The following is a 14,269-nucleotide window of genomic DNA, read 5'->3' as shown; positions in this document are numbered from 1 at the left end:
TGTACAACAGAGCTAAAAGTAAACATCCTGTGAGACTTACCTGAGCAAGTTAAGCAACCGCCTTTCTTGGGGCATTTCACAGTAAGCTGGTGAATTGATTTCCTATTTTTGGTATCGGGTCGTAGTCTGACGCTGCGACGGCGTTTAAAAACTGGTGCCTTTGCTGAAGAACGTATACACGATTCAGTGCCAAAAAGCAGAAAATAATAGAACTTTGAGTTAACATGGTTTATTCGACCAGAGCTTGCAGTCCCCCGAGAGCTTGAGTCAGTGCGAGTGCGCAAGGGTTGAGTTCATAGGAGTTGAGTGGAGCTATTCAAGAATATGTATTTTCTATAAAAGTAACGGACACTTTATACAACTTGGTATGTATAATAATCTGCGTTTCTGTTGTTTTTCAGGCATGGACTGCACCGGCGTGGCTGTTCATGGGCAACTGGCTGTATTCTCTCATATAGGCCGTAACCAGACACTGTCAACTAGTGAGGGCAATCCGGTAAAAGAATTATCATTCGAACCATCTAGGGCGTAAACAAATTTGTTTACAAGGGCTCCTGGTTTAACTTGAACAGCCTTGTCAATTTTTGCACGAGCTTGAGACGCCAGTTCTGCAAGGGGAGTAGCAGTGCTTTGCTTTTAATTGAGGGGGGAATGTGGCCTCCGGTGCGCATCCTGCAAAACAAAGAAACAAAAGAAGAAAAATGGCTGCGGCTTAGCTCAACCTTGGATATGCAAAGCAAAGGCTTGGCTTAGTCCGGTTGAGTCTTGGTTTCACTTGGTTAACCTTTGATTTAGCTGTATTGCTGACCACGTCTCAAAGACACAGAAGACGCTCACAGAAAAAGGCCGGGCGAACGCACCGTTCCTCTTCGCCGGGCGCGAGACGAGTCACGTTGCCCGAAACGACCCAGCGCCGCATACATGGGAGGCTGCGTGGGGGTTGGCGATCGTCCGCCGCAATGGGCGTGATGGGTAGTTCTGGATACGGATTGGCGCTCGATGGCTTGTGGAAGTTACTATGGATTGAATCGTGCAGGCAGTTTCGTTTTCGTTTTGGACTTCCATGAACGCATATGCCTGAGCGGGGTGTTGAAAGAAGCGTTCACAAATGCGTTTCTCCTTGAACTGCATGCCGCGCGCGTACGCTGCCCTGAGCGGAACGTTATATAACCAGAGTTGCGAATCGGGTGGGTTATGAATTCATTGCCGGCACAGTGAACACGAAAACAGAAATGACGGCGCTGTATGCGGTGAAGTTGCCTGCGAATTAGGAGTTGCGGCGCTGCTCATTAGGAAGAGAAGTGTATTTTCGAAGCCGAGACGACGGTTGCGAACTGCTTGGAACAGCCACACTTTTCGTGCGAACCTTGTACAAGTAACCCGCCGCGGTGGCTCAGTGGCTAAGGCGTTGCGCTGCTGAGCACGAGGTCACGGGTTCGATTTGCGGCCGCGGCGGCCGCTTTTCTGATGGAGGCGAAAAGCAAAAATGCCCGTGTGTACGAGATTTCAGCGCATGTTAAAAATCCCCAGGTGGTCAAAATTAATTCGGAACCCTCCACTACGGCGCGTCTCATCACCTGCGTTGCGTCGGCACGTTAAAACCTTAAATCAATTGATCAATCAATCAAACTTTACAAATTTTTTTTAAAGATGTCCGCGTCTTGCTGTAGTTGGCGGCAAATGGAAAACCCATTCCACAAACCACCCCGCGACTGCTTTTTATTTAAACGCACCGTTTTATTTCGTACAAAACCAGTTTTTGGTCACTAACTTTCTTGTTTACCGTGTAATTTCATTCCGTCCGAGCGATGAGGGAGGGAAGAGGGGGAGATGGGAGGATGGAAGCAAATCTATTTGGTTAGCTGAGAGTAGGGCAAGTAAGCGTAATAAAACAGGCAAATCGGTTCCTGACAACCGACGCCCCGATTCAAAGGGAGAGCCACTAATCATCATCATCATAATCATCATCATCATGACACTAGCGCCGTGCTCTGAATGGCTTCTCTGATTATGATATCACTCGTCAACCAACTCCACAGGATGTAAGGGCCGAACATCTTTTACTTACCGCCCGGGAGAAGTGCCACGCGATTGCTCGGCGTACTGCGCACGTCACCCTTATTTACTGAGCCTTGCACATTTGACTGTTTTATTTAGAACAATTTATTTATTTATTGTTTGACGAGATCGATAGCAGAAGCACAGGACGGCTCAACTCGAACGCCTCTCTACAACCCTAACGGGCAGACACCAGGGATGTCAGAATCACTTCTAAAAAGTAATTAAATTACATTACTCATTACTTTCCTAAAATTTTCTAACATGTAATTAAATTACATTAGAAATTACAGGTGGCTGAAAGTAATGACATTAATTTACTATTACTTTTCGAAGGTAACGAAATTACTTTGAAATTACTTTATCAAAAATTCATCACTCATACACTACCAACTCATATACACTTTATTTACACTCATACATATATATGCAATCTGCAGGTTTTTGTCTAACCCGACTGACTGTTGCCGCGGCGTTCTTGGAACGCATGAAAAGGGAACGAAGAGGCACGAGAAAGCAGGCAGAGCTCTCGGGTCCGCCCATGTCCTGGCCAACCTTGTACCACCCGCCGATTTTTCGTACTTAACACCGCGCTTCCCGCCGTTACCCCCAACGCCTATCTCGTGCCCTGTACCCCCCCCCCCCCCCCCCCCCCCCCAGTTTCCGTCTAACTCGTGAGGCTGCGGGCTTCATTCGGCAGGCTCCTCCCCTTCCATCACATTCTTCACCGCATCTATCGGCGCCCTGGCCATCCTTCCTGTCCCACCTGTTCTTCCTACCCATCCATCCCTCATTCTTATTGGGACTGCACCCCGCCATCTCTTGCCCCATCCCACGCCTCCATTACCTCCTGGGAGCTCTGGCTGTCTCCCCCGCCGACAGTAAACATCCAGGCTGCCCAGGAAGCTCTCTACAAACACGTGCACCGCATCCGCACGGGCATTCTGGAGTACTACGTGGATCCGGTGAATTGAACTTTCAAATTAGGACCTGGACTTATGTCCTGCGGAAAATAAAAGTTTGTTCTCTCTCTCGCTCATCGAAGCGTTGTTTCTTTCGCGTTCGTAGGGTTCCAATGTCCAGAGACTCTCTGGGCTTTTGGAACTCTACTTGGTCAACTTTTCTTGGTCAACTTTTCATGTCGTAAGAGAAGCTGACAGGCTATATTGTAGTCGAAAGTAATTGGGAAAGTAATGAGTAATTTCCCTGAAATTACTGGCCTGAACTAATTTATTACATTACTAAATTCCCAACACTCGAACGTAATTTATTACATTACTCATTACCGCAAAAAGTAATTTAAAAACTGCCAGACACATATTGTCTGCCAGACACACTGTCTGTTAGACTGTCTGCCAGACACACTGTCTGCCACACACTGTCTGCCAGACACATATAGCAGGACCTCAGCCTGGAAGCGCCCTCGGCCACATACGACAGGGACGCACCCATCCCGAACAGTATCGCTAGGAAACTCACGGTTTGCCCCCTCCCACGGAACATGAACCCTGAGTTCAACAAGGAACGCAGGCTCGAGCGGGCAAAAGCCCTCGTGGACCTCTACGCCAGAGATCACGGCGCGGTATACGTGGACGCGGCCGAATACCCTAACAAGAGGAGCAACGCATACGCAGCGGTGGTCGTCAACGCGCCGACGGAAGCGACCCGAACCGCAGCGAGCGCCCGGACCCCAGACGCGCACAGGGCAAAGGAGGTAGCCATCGCCCTAGCCATCTTCGACCCCGGGTGCACCACAGTGCTGTGCGACTCGCGGACAGCGGTGAAAAACTACGCCAAGGGACATGTGGGCAGTGAGGCTGCGCGCATATTGCGCAAAGCCTCACGCATTGCAGTGTCGAACCGTGGATACGCGAACCACAAAGAGACGGCCAACGCGGTCGCGCGCGGACTTACCAACCGCGCGGCCGCACCCTTGACCGATTCGGAGTGTGACCCGCAGTGCAGTGCTAGACAAGATGACCACCTACAACGAAATCGTGAAATGGTACCGCCTGAACAGACAGACTATGCCACCGCCCCACCGGGCCTGTCCCGGAATCAGGCCGTGCTATACAGACAATTATAAACGGGGTCCCTGCTTACCCCAGTGCTAGCGAAACACGTGTGCCCGAGCGTGTACGACAGTGACCTGTGTAGACTGTACGCCAAGGAGCGAGCCACTGCGGCTCACATCCTCTGGGACCGCAGAACTCGCCCGCGCGAAGCCAACGAGGTGACGGCAATCCCTCCGAAGCTAGAAGCTGCCACGTGGTGCTACGACACAGACATGCAACTTCAGGCCGTCCAGCAGGTCTCGGCAGCCCTGGAACGACAGCGACCGAACGAAACCGCGGACAAGAGACGCGGCCCCCGTGCCAAGGGACGGCGGCCCTCTCGAGTCCCCGGGAGTAGCGAGGACGCTCGACCTCTGGGAGCAGGAAGTCGAGATTACCGTACAGGCCACGTTGGAGCAGCATTTTCCCTCCCTGCGTGGAGGAAGTGTCTACTCCTGCAGGCAGCTCAATAAAGCTGCTCTCTCTCTCTCTCTCTCTCTCTCTCTCTCTCTCTCTCTCTCTCTCTCTCTCTCTCTCTCTCTCTCTCTCTCTCTCTCTGCTGGTTCATATGTTGGCTTAATTATTTAATTATTGTTTGTTTGTTTGTTCATTTGTTTATTACTGAGTTGGTTTCCTGTGTTGTCAAATGTCTCCAAAGGAAGCACAAAAATTCTCTATGATCAATTGCAGTACTCGCACTTATCACTTGGCACAAGCTGTTAGTGTATTTTTGTTGAGGAGATCCTTTGCGGCTTTGCTTCTGAACCGATCTCTTGCCATAGCTTTGACACTTCGATGTATATATACCGAATCTGAAGTGTAATGGGGTTCGGGTGAATCGTTTTCAAAGATTCTTCTGTTCACGTACTTTATCAATTGCCAAGGGATTGTTTAGACAAGGTCCCTGGTTGTGAGCCGGATATTTCAGATGAATCTGTCACAAAAAATTTGATACGCCACCCCGACCCTGTGAAAGTGGATGCCCAAAAAAGCTGTTGCGAAACCCCTGCACCGGCTGACGAGGGTTTTATAGCAATGATAGTGCAATAACCTTGTGGCATAAAGGAAGTCCAAATATTATGTGCTGCGCGTGCTTGCAATGGTTGATTTGGGTCGTTGTACCATGCGAGTACAAAGTTGTTCGACACAAAAATTCGGAACCAGTCCTTCTTGTCGTGTTTCACGACGTCAACATCAAAGTCACCGGCGATAATCATGTCAAGTGTCTCGGCATTCGCTCAGCCATGCGACAAGCAACATTCACGATGATGCCGATGTCTGCGTTAGATATTCCAGAAGGGACGTAGACTGTGAACGTCAGCCATCCGTCGCTGCTGTTTACACCGCACATATCAGCAGCACAGTCGGTGGCTTTTGTCTATGGCTCCAGGATCAGTGAGTATATATATGGGCGCATATATATATGCGCCCTGTGCTATGTTGGTTGCACTGTGGGAGTTTCGGGACTCGCCACAAAATGAAAAATTCCGATGAGAGCATTGGTCAATACTGCTGTGTGGGCATATCCTGCTTTGTTTTAATTGGCTGGAAGTATAGTGCTCGAAAGTACTCCCCAATGAGTGCTCAAATACTCAAGTGTGCGGCTATTGGGACTTGCATGAAATCAAATCCCGGGAGTAGGCGTTGCCTAATACACCTCTGTGGGAATGTGCTCTGTTCCCTGTAAGCCTAACTACAAGTAGTCTTACATTCGAGCATAACAGAGGGCAAACCGGTCAAATTTACTGCACGACAAGCTGCGGGTACCTTTTGAGGGCGCTAGATCTCGCAGCGTGCGTTCGCTCTAAAATGAGGGAACTCCAAATAAAACCTCCGGCCAATGAACCTTTACGCGCATGTTGCCCGCATAGCATAGGCTTCCCGTTAGGTAACCGTTAAGTAAGCAAACACGCTAATTGGCACACTCACTCCAAGCGAACGGTAGGGCTTAATGGCAGAGAGCGCTTCTCAATACACCTCTGAGGATATGTACTCCTCGGTAGGTGTGTAACTATGTAAGTCTTTCGCAAGGCTGTGTATACGGTGCCGTCCGACGGTACTGTAAGCACTCCACTATAGCGATGTCCACCGGCGTTCCGATGAAAAAATGCCGCTTCTGGCACTGCTACGCCCTACATTAACGTAGCGTCCCCTAAACTAACCTAACATAGCCCAACGAACAAAAAACGCTTAATACACCGAGAACTAGCGTAAGCCATGAAAATTAAAATTAAGAACCAAAGAAAAAATAATAAGTGCGCCAAAAGCCGGACTCAAACCACCCCCCTTAGTAGCAGCAAGCTAAGACCAGAGTCCTTAAAAGCATTGAAGGACTCTGCTAAGACGGAACCTCTCGACCCCAACGGCAGACGCTCTGGCCTGTCTCAGCCCTGTCTTTAAATATTCAAATGTCGTCGGACGGCACTCTAGCAATGGCGGTAGCGCTGAGCTGGAGTGCTGTCGGATAGTACTGCCTTTTCGTGAACAAAGGGACATGAAAGAACAGCTTCTCTGTAGAAATAAACCCATACAAATCCTAAAGAAAAGACAGGGAGGGAAAAAAAGAAACCTTCGCGAGAGTCCTTCCAAAACAGAAAGCGAGAACTAAGAGTTTATATGCACAAATGCAGGCTTTGGCAGAGTTCGAACGCACAGTTCATGACGATACCGTATACACATGCAGACTACCAGACATAGTTAACACAGTTAATCAGGGTGGAATATGTTCTACCGTGGCCTCCGCGATTCGCCGCCGGCAGCAAATCGCGGAGGCGTACGGTTCTACAGTGCTCTGAAATGTTGTGATGATGATGGACCACGGCTGCAAATGAAGGTACGAAAGAACCGAATTGCACTGAATGAACATTAGTTTTTTTGTAGCTTTCTCGTTGCGGGCATGTGTGGCCCTGTTGCTAGAGGTAGGGCCTTTAGTCCAGGGTGCCACCTGCCTGAGACGCTGTATCAGGGAACGTTGTTCCTGCTCGTCCTCGCAGGCAGGAAAGGCCTGCGAGGACGAGCTGCGAGGACGAGGACGAAAGGACTGCTCGGAAAGGCAGTATGGACGAGTCAAATGTGATCACCTTCAGAGGAGAAGACAAAGACAACACCGAGCGCGGCATCGAACATTTTTTTCTCGACTGCTGCCGTTTCTCAACAGCTAGAGAACTGCTTCAGAAGGGCCCAATTGAGCGTTTGGGGTTGACTTTTTCGATTCCACTTATATTATCTATCGGCGCATCCAATTTGGGGATTGCAAAAAGGGATATATATAAATGCATTTAAAATTTTCTTTCTGTTTCAGGTCGTTTGAATTGCTGAAGGGGGCTAATTACTGGGTAATTAGGGTTTTATTCATAACTTTATAAGCTTCCTTTTACAGCCTCTGTCCGGAAATAATTTAGTATTTTGAAGTCCCCACGTATTTAACAACCGATGTTGCCCTGGCCAATCCCCCCTTGTGGGTACGGGCCAAAATCTTTGAGGACATCATCATCATCACCACCACCACCACCATCATCATCATCATCATCATCATAATTTTCTCACGCGAGCACGCGTCCAAGAAGCAGCGCATTTTTTTTAACGCCCGCGCCTACCAAGACTACACTGTGCTTCTCCTTACCAGGACAAGCAGTGACGGCATCCCCGGCAGACATGGAGCCCACCTCCGTAACTGGCCAACCGCCCGAAACTGGCATCTTGGACTCGTCAGAGCCTGGAGTTCTGAGGAGCCCCGTTGAGGGGCCGGGAGGCAGGCAGCTAGGCCTAGCTGAGGACGAGCACATCTCTTCGAGCCCTCCGCCCGAATTAGACAGCTGGCATGCAGGCTGCTGGCTCCGCTACGCCTCGTTCGTGGCTGGCCTCGCCCTGGCGATGTCCGCGGTCCTGTTCGCAGTGCCCATCGCCCTTATGCAGACTCTACATGTTTGCCGAGATGGGTGCCTCTCCCTGGACGAAGACCTCAGGGGCTCGATCGACGAAAAGGTGCACCCGTGCGACGACTTCTACGGGTGAGCAGCTCGCACGTTCGTTTGCAACTTATCTGCAGCTGATGTCTGCCGGGTTTGCTTTTGGAAGTGGATATATCGCTGGCAGCCGGCAGTTTAGCCGTAGGGATATTTCCCCGGCTGGTATCATGAGGGGTTGCACAGGCTGACTTCGTTGTGAATGCTAATTCTGCATATGAGGACGCAGTCACGCGTGAAAGCGTGGCGCAGATTATTTGTGACTTTTATTTACTTCTTTCTGTCGCTTTTATTTGCTTTATTGGTGGTTTCTTTTATTCAGAATCTCGGTACTATTTAATAGAGATTTACCCGGTTCTGTTGGGGCATGGCCTCAGCGAACGGCTGCCGGCGGCGCGCAGCCGGCAGCCGATCGCGGAGGGCGTGGTTGGGGCCAACGTTTAAACGTTGGTTGGGGCATTGCGTCTGGCGAACTATTCATTCGAGACCTGCCTTTGTGTTGGGTTAGGTTAGGAGGAAACGACCTGCCTTTATGGACCAGGTTAGGTTAGGTTTTAGTAGGTTAGATGATGGCCTACAATACATACAAATAAAGCATGGCCGAAAGACAATGCAGCGCGTGGAAAATTGTTTAAAGGAGCCATGAAGAGAAAATGCAAGTTGGTTTTATTCGAAAGATTTCGTGTTTTATAGTGCCCCCAGCGCTTGTCCGGATACAAACAATGCTTTATTCACTGAGAAATTAAACAATTTAGGTTAAAATTTTGATTTTCCCGCTAAAACGTTTGTTTTCGGGGTCTGCAATGACATCACAGGAACCGACCGCTCTGCTAGAGTGTACCAGAAGTTTTCTCTGCAGCCTAGAATACTTTTATTCACGCATCCGCCGTACAGGGTAGGGAGTCAGACACATATACGCTGGCGCCGCCATTTTGGGTCGCTCGCTCGCCGCCGAAGCAAGTCATTGTGTCAAAACCGCGCTAAAATTATCGCCGCGACGTGATTTACTGAAGAAGTTTGAATCATATTGTCTGTTTCGCGTTGCTAGGTCTCGTGGGAAACGAAAAGAACAACGCGTTGAGCACGTTGGCCCAATTGCGGCCGCACGGGACCGTTCAAAGGTTGTCTCCACCCTGTACAGCGGTGCTGGTTTGTTCCCGTGTTTCTTTACGTTACCCGAACCTAGATGGCGCCACCATACCGTGGCAAGCGTTTGGTTTGTTTTTGCCCGTATTTAAACCTGGCTTGTTTTTGTTCTGGGAGAAAATATTCGTTTCCTGAAACAGTGCTCGCTCGACAAATGCGGTCACGTAAGACACCGTTGCTTGCGTCAATCGGCCAGTGTCGTCTGAGACAACCCCAAGCCCCGTAGTGCTGTGCAGCTTAACCAAGCATGCTGTGCGCTGTACGAACAGCAGTACGCGTCAGTACTTCTATGTTTACATGTGCTTTCGTAACTTCCACTGTTTGTCCCATCATTCTTATTGCTTTGTAAACAATGTGCCCTAAATTTAAGCGCAAATCGCTCGTTCGGCTAGTTTGTAAGCTCTACCTAATTTGCGTCTGCTTGTGCCCGCCTCCGCCAATCGCAGAGCTGGCTCGAATGACATCATAGGTTCTGTTGCGGGAAATGAGCTGGTGGGTCGCATGGCCATTCCTTTTTCCCTAATTATGTAGCTTATTTGAGCGAATTTTACGTTAAAAGTGGTGTCAGTATGATTCTAACGAGGCAATCTTTTGAATGAACCAAACTTGTGTTTTCTCTTCATGGCTCCTTTAATAAATGCCGGAAAGAAGTTCACGTGGTCGCGTCCAGCCAAATGTGGCGCAATGCCGGCAACATTTTGAGCAGCCTACGTTGCCGGTTGCCGGCACAAGTCAGTTCCTTTTTTCTTTGCCATTCGGCGTCCGTGGCCTAGCTGCTGCCTTATTAGCTCTGCCGCATCCCGAGCAAGGAGCAGTGAAGTAAAAGGGACAAAACGAGGTTGTTGTTCGGACCCTCATATTTTTTTTAGGAGTATCTGTAATCATACAAAAATATCGTGGTGAGGTCCTCGTCAGATAAGGGCACGTAAACCGGGCACGGAGGGTGAAACGAACCTCTACGTTTTCTTGCCTTTGCCCTCGGTTAGCAGAATTTATCCTCGTCACCTGATCATCGGGTACAAATGCGGAAATATCGGCCGGCTCAGACGAAACCGAAATAAAAATGGCCTTTCCAAATTGGAACATAGTGGAGGAAGGCAATTGCTATACAGTGTACTGAATACCTCTCTAGAAGCCCGTATTTTCTTATGCGTATATGCATCCCGATTCGCCGTAATCGTATCGATTGGATGTTCTCTAATGAAGGGATGTTCATTTGCCACTCAGGAGTAAGTGCGTGCTCAACAGATGGAAGTGTGAAACATCCCGGATCTTCACTATAGGCGGTGGCGGATCAGTTGTGTTTGGCGTGTATAACGGGAAGGAGCTAGGACAGGATTTCACGCCACTATATGCATGCCTGCAGGGAGGAGGGGCTATCATGTGCCTTATATACCACCTCGAGAACCGACGGGGTCGTGCGAGTTGGTAAGCATATACATGACACCTATCGTCTTGCTGGATGTTGGAGCCGTTTCCCGCCGCTGTTGCCGAGCAGAATAACGAGGAGTTTGCTTGTTTTTATGACAAATGTTCCAGGGGACAGTTTCACGAACCATCCAAACTTGCCTCGAAAAATGGCTGTTTGGCGACTGCCACAAATTAAGCCTACACCCAAATTTCGGCCTAAAGCAGACTCGGAAAGATAAGCCCACGTTTTTCCTGCTCTATTGTTGATGCATAGCAAGTGTTTGGGAACACGGCACAATTCATGTGAATGTAATGAGGGATGACAGCGCACCAACCAAGGAGTTTATGCACGCAGTTACGCCACAGCCTTTTGGGGGTCTATCCGCACCGTTCACACTGCGCAATGTAATCGTCTGGTTGACAGGTGAAGAGTTAGTGCTTGTGTGTTTATGCAATCTTCGGCCGCGGCGTATATGGCGGAGAGGAGCGCCGGGCAGCTCATCTCGCCTTCTTTATTGGCGCACGAGGTAATCATACGTCCCGATGTCGGCCCATGCTGATACGTCAGCCGATCCGAATGAACCGCTACGAACATGTTCCGGCGATGTAAAAACTCAGACGACGCTGCATAGTAGTGGTATTGGTATACGGAAAACCATTTGTTCTTCAGTGCAACCTACACTGAGAAGTCCCCGTAGGTCGTCTTCCCCACAGCGCTCCAGAATGACCAATTGAAGTGGCCAAGTGTGGACATTTGGGGAAAGACAGAGCCCGGCATATGATTTGACTAAAGTGCATGTGCGCAGGGGGGGGAGAGAGAGAGAGAGAGAGAGAGAGAGAGAGAGAGAGAGAGAGAGAGAGAGAGAGAGAGAGAGAGAGAGAGAGAGAGAGAGAGAGAAACTTTATTTTGAGGAAGGGTCTCGAGGAGAATCGAAGTCCGAATAGTGGTGGCAGGCAACGGGCTGAAGCCAGCCCCGCCCCCTCCTGGACGTCTTCTCTTTAACTTAGGTTGGTCCTCTTGACCAGGTTGACCCGTAGGTACGGGACGGGGCTGCGAAGCGAGGCTTCCCACCTCTCCTCAGAGGGAATTACGGGGAAAGGGTCCTGGGGGCATGCCCTCATGATGTGGGCCAGGTTTGCATGGGCGCCACATAAGGGGCACGCCGAGGTTGGATAAAGGCTGAGATGGACATGGGTCATTGTGGCCGGATTGGGAAAGACTCCCGTCGGTTGTTGGCGCCAGACGTGATTTTGCTCTAATGTGAGCGATTTGTCCGCCCGAGGATGGATCCGGCGGGAGAGGAGGTAGTAGGTGGTAATGTCATGAAAACCGATCAGCCGGTCCCGCGCGCACCGGGCTCCATGGTAAGGATACGGGTTCGGCACAGCCCGGATAGTAAATCCTCGGACTAGGTCATGGGCCGCCTCGTTTCCCTCGAGCCCAGAATGCACGGGGGTCCAGATCAGTTGTACTGGGGATTGCGGTGGCTTTCTGAGCAAAATTTTGAGCGCCGCTGGGGATATGCTTCCAGCGGCAAAATTTTGGAGAGCAGTTTTAGAATCTGTTATGATTGTTGCGGGTGTGGGGGTGAGTGATATCGCTGCCTCTTCCGCCGGTTCTGGGATGGGCGTTTGGACTGTTACAGAATCGAGCATGCTGGTGTTGGGGTAATTTTGAACGGCGATTGCGGTGAAATCCTCTTTGTGTCTGTACTCTGCTGCATCGACGTACATGTGCGCAGGGACAACACACAAGGCGCGAATGGCGTTGTGCATTGCACAATGTCCCTGCGCAGATGGCCTTTTTCGTTCAAGTTGAATGCTCGGACACGTTATTTGTCGGATTTGCACACCAGGCCACCTCTATTGGCCATTCTATAGCGCTGTGGAGAAGACCCTGGTATTCTGAGTGCTTCCTCCACTCAGCCTCCAGTGGGGGAGGTCCTTGAAATCGATTTCCCCATGCATAAGCATTGCGAAATCCTCCCCTCAACCGAGTGAAGGGAGCAAATGAAGTGGAGGACGGACTCAGAATACTGCGCTTAAGTGTAAGAGTCTGAAATTTTGCTTGCGAGTGGCTCAACGCGCCTGTACCCTGGCACACGACAGGCACGTATGCCGTGGCTGGGACGCCAGAGCGAGCCGCCAGGGTCCTCTTGACCGCTACCACAAGGCCTTTGACCGAAGAGTCTCCAGAATGATTCTTCGCGAGCCCATTGCCCGTTCCTCGACCAGCGCCAAATGGAAAGCGGCCGGCTTGTTTTTGAGCTGCTTGCGCCAGGTAAGTGACGTGCATGTGAGGGCGCATACATATACGATGTCCCGGAAGGGCGTTGACGGTCGTGCCGCAAGTCCAGCATGATCTAAATAATGTTTGCACTGTGAATGTTCTCGGCCTGACTCGGGCTTTTGGAAGATGTTCTCGAGTCGTTGGCTGTGCCGGAGTAGCAAAGTAACGAAAGTCAGCGGTGGCAGTGCCCGCGGAGTCTAGGCCGGCACCGTCGTCTCCAGTTCTTGTTAGGCCAATTCTTCCACGGACACGTTATGCCTGTATCGCCAGGTAAGTGACGTGCATGTGAGGGCGCATACACATACGATGTCCCGGAAGGGCGTTGACGGTCGTGCCGCAAGTCCAGCATGATCTAAATAATGTTTGCACTGTGAATGTTCTCGGCCTGACTCGGGCTTTTGGAAGATGTTCTCGAGTCGTTGGCTGTGCCGGAGTAGCAAAGTAACGAAAGTCAGCGGTGGCAGTGCCCGCGGAGTCTAGGCCGGCACCGTCGTCTCCAGTTCTTGTTAGGCCAATTCTTCCACGGACACGTTATGCCTGTATCGCAACTCTACCGTAGCGATGCCAGAATTCGCAAGGAATGCAGATAATCAAGATAATTTGAGGAAGTATGACGGGCTAAAGAAAGCACAACGAGCATCTAATCACGTTACACTCGTTAATACTCCTAAAGGTTCACACTGGCGGACCATACAGGGTCCCATTAAATTGAATTGTGATAAGGTGGTTGAATGAACAGCTAGGATTTGTCGAGTTAAATGTAAACTGTAGACGTTGCGCGTATACTAAGAGATTTTTAGCGTAGCGTTTCCCAGCCGATCAGACTGCCGATTCAGCAAAAATAATTTCCCTAAAGATAGCGTCTCCGTTCTGCGTAGCCTGGCCAGCAGTTGCATTGGCATTTATAAGCAACGTCACACACAAAACCAGAAGTGATCGAAGAAGTTATTTTCCTTTGTGCATGCTTGAATTTTTTCATGTGCCTTCAAGGTCGCTCGCTTCAAATTAGGGTCCAGTCTTATGCCCTAAGATGCCTTTATGTTGCAAACCTCACTACCTATAACTTACTCACCACGAATTATGGCTGTTGATACTTTTCGCGCACGCCAAAGATGCCCAGGTGGCCAAAAAGAATCTCCAGCCCTCCACCAGGGTGCGCCTCGTAGCACAGGTAGGGCTTCAACGAGTGGAACCTTAAAAGTTTGCATTTGGAATTTAGCCGTTTCTGAGGACACTGCTTTGTGTGTACCAGTAATCTCTGTTGCACTTTTGTGACGCCTTTTTTTGTCAGAGAAGGCCAATTTCTCAGAACACGTATATGCCCACAGTGCACTAGTGGCAAGGGC

The sequence above is a fragment of the Haemaphysalis longicornis genome, unplaced genomic scaffold, assembly GCF_048455015.1.
Source record: "Haemaphysalis longicornis isolate Haplotype H1 unplaced genomic scaffold, Haemaphysalis longicornis Haplotype H1 scaffold_4, whole genome shotgun sequence".
Taxonomy (NCBI): domain Eukaryota; kingdom Metazoa; phylum Arthropoda; class Arachnida; order Ixodida; family Ixodidae; genus Haemaphysalis; species Haemaphysalis longicornis.
This window is presented reverse-complemented; position numbering follows the sequence as displayed.